Genomic DNA, 3,101 nt, shown 5'->3' with positions numbered 1-3,101 from the left:
TAGGTAACCAAGAACTTGAGACCAGATAGCCAGGTTAAGGCTAATGCTATGTTCTCTCTCTCTCTCTCTCTCTCTCTCTCTCTCTCTCTCTCTCTCTCTCTCCCCTCCCTCCCTCTCTCCCTCTTCCTCTCTCTCATTAATTTATTTATTTACTTTGGAGACAAATTTCAGCCCCTTCCTCCTTTTCTCCCAGACCAACCCCACAACCCCTTCCCCATTTCTCCCATGTTGTATCCTCAGAGAAAGCCCCCCACCCCTGCATGGATGTACCCACCCTGGTACATCAAGTTGAAGCAGTACTAAGTGCATCCTCTCTAGCTAAGAGTGAACAAATGGATTGGTGTCTGATTCTTGTGTCTTCTTTGGGGATATTTTCCTTTGCATGTTTGTTTTGTTTAATTTCCATGTGCTAACTTTAGTTTTATTTTATTATATCTTATTTAAAGAAAGAAATTAGGCCTGTCAAATTTACTTAATAAAAACAAATTGAGGGATGATGAGATGGCCCAGTGGTTAAGAGCACTGATTGCTCTTCTGAAGGTCCTGAGTTCAATTCCCAGAGGAACCTTGGTCTCTCCCATGAGGCAAGGATCCCTCACATGGTGGCTCACAACCATCCCTAATGAGATCTGACGCCCTCTTCTGGTGTGTCTGAAGACAGCTGCAGTGTACTTATTTATAACAATAAAAAAAAAACATATTAAAACAAAAACCACCAATCAACTAACAAACAAAAGCAAGATAAAGGAGATAATTCAGGGGTAGAATACTTGCCTCCATGCATGAAGCTCTGAATTCAAGCCCTAGGACTGCTAAAAACTTAAAAATAAATTTAGAAATGACTTAAAATGGAAATAACTTAAGAATGAATTAAACAGATAATTTAAATCAAGTCACAACTCCTGAAATGCTTACAGTTAATATATAAATTTTACTAAGCTGATAACAGAACAAATTTGCCATTATTGTGATAAACCCACACATCATATTTACCTCAAATATTTATAGTAATAATGCTACTCAGTCACAAAAATATTATAGAAATATCTATTGCTCACATGATTTCTGGTGAAAAAATTTCTGGTCTCTCACATTGACACACCCAATTCACATGGGGGAAGGGGGAGCAAAGTGAGAAGGCTCAGAAGATGGCCAGAACAGAACTAAAATCTAGTAATTTAAAGCGACAGTGGTTTAGTACATGTATTTGTGTTGTAAGTAAGATTTATCATGAGATTTCTGGAAAATTGCCAGAAGACACCTCTAAAGACAATATGTCCTCGAGCAGTTGTTAAGAATGTTCACACCCATTGGTTATCCAAAGTCAAATATTCAACCCTGAAATCAGAGATAATCAACTAACATTATACAGATTCAGCTAGTTTCATATATTTATGAAATTATGTGTAGAATCCTGCTTTCTTTGGTGTCTACAGAACCCTCTTTCCTTCCTTCTCAGTGATCTGACAGCCAGAAGTTCATTAAATCTATTCTCAAGATCCATGTCAGATAAATCGTTGACTTCCAATGGGAATCCCACTGTTGAAATAAATCTGTACACTGCAAATGGTCTCTTCTAAGGCGCTGTGCCCATCAGTGTGTCCACTGGTATATATGAGGCCCTAGATCTCCACTATAATAATAAGACATACTTCCTGGGGTAGGGTGTCACAAACACTGTTGAGCAGATCAATAAGACCATTGGGCCTGCTCTAAGTAGCAAGAAATTGAATGTTGTAGAGCAAGAGATGACTGACAAACTGATGACGGAGATGGATGGCAGTGAGAATGTCTAAATCTGGTCCAAATGTCATCCCGGGAGTGTCCCTGGCTATCTGAAAAGCTGGTGCCATGGAAAATAGGGTGCCCCTTTAGTGTCACGTTGCTGACCTGGCTGGCAACCCTGTAATCCTGCGTGTCCAGGCTATCAGTATGATGAGAGGCAGTTCTCATGCTGGCAACATGCTGTCCATGGAAGAGCTCATGATCCTGCCTGTTGGGGCATCTTGTTTTTGGAATGCCACTCACATTGGACATTTTCACAGCCTAAAGAACATCATCAAGGATACATATGGGAAGGAAGCCACCAATGTGAGCGATGATGGAGGATTTGAACTGAATGTCCTGGAGAACAAAGCCGCACTGGACCTGATGAAGACTACAACTGCAAAGGCCACTGACCAGGCTGTCGTCAGCATGGGCGTGGTTGCCTCTGAGTTCTACAAGTCTGGCAAGTATAACCTGGACTTCAAGTCTCTGGAAGACTTCATCAGGAACATCATACCAGAGTAGCTGGCTGGTGTATACAAATCTTCCTTTAAATCCTCCTTTATTGAGGAGTATCCAGTGGTGTCCATTGAAGAAGACCCCTTTGACCAGGATGACTGGGAAGCTTGGCAGAAGTTCACAGCTAGTGCAGGCATCCAGGTGGTGGAGGATGATCTCATCGTAAACAACCCTAAACAGATTGCCAAGGCTGAAGGCAAGAAGTTCTGCAACTGCCTCTTGCTCAGTATGAACCAGATAGGCTCTGTGACCGAGTCTACACAGACATGTAAGTTAGCCCAGTCCAATGGCTGGGCTGCCATGGCGGCCCATCAGTCTGGGGAGACTGAGGATATTTTCATCGCTGACTTGGTGGTGGGGCTCTGCACTGGATAGGTCAGGACTGGGGCCCCTCGAGGATCTGAGAATCTGATCATGTACAATCAGATCCTCAGAATAAAGGAAGAGCTAGGTAGCAAAGCCAAGTTTGCTGGCAGGCCCTTCAGGAAGCCCCTGGTCAAGTAAGGCATGGACTGGAAATTCCTGAAGATCAGCTGCTTTCATCTTCTTTGCACATGAAGGCATCAAGGTGACTCAAGGACTTCCTTAGAGAGACCCATGGTTCCAGCAGCATATGTAGCAGAGGATGGCCTTATCTGGCATCAATGGGCAGAAAGGTCCTTGGTCCTGTGAAGGCTCAATGCCCCAGTGTAGGGGAATGGCAGGGCAGGGAGGCAGGGATGGGCAAGCACCTTCATAGAAGCAGGGGGAGGCAGAATGGGAAAGGGGGTTTCCAGAGGGCAAATTTTGGAAAAGGGATAACATCTGAAATGTAA

General features: G+C 43.4%; 1 pseudogene; it reads left to right on the top strand.

Annotated features, from left to right (window-relative positions):
• The first annotated feature begins 1,502 nt into the window (after window positions 1-1,502).
• On the top strand, window positions 1,503-2,790 carry LOC127684867 (alpha-enolase-like; annotated as a pseudogene).
• Window positions 2,791-3,101: the final 311 nt, after the last annotated feature.

This window comes from Apodemus sylvaticus, chromosome 5, assembly GCF_947179515.1.
Source record: "Apodemus sylvaticus chromosome 5, mApoSyl1.1, whole genome shotgun sequence".
NCBI lineage: Eukaryota > Metazoa > Chordata > Mammalia > Rodentia > Muridae > Apodemus > Apodemus sylvaticus.
The sequence above is the reverse complement of the archived record's forward strand: the minus strand, read 5'-3'. Positions and strand labels throughout refer to the sequence as shown.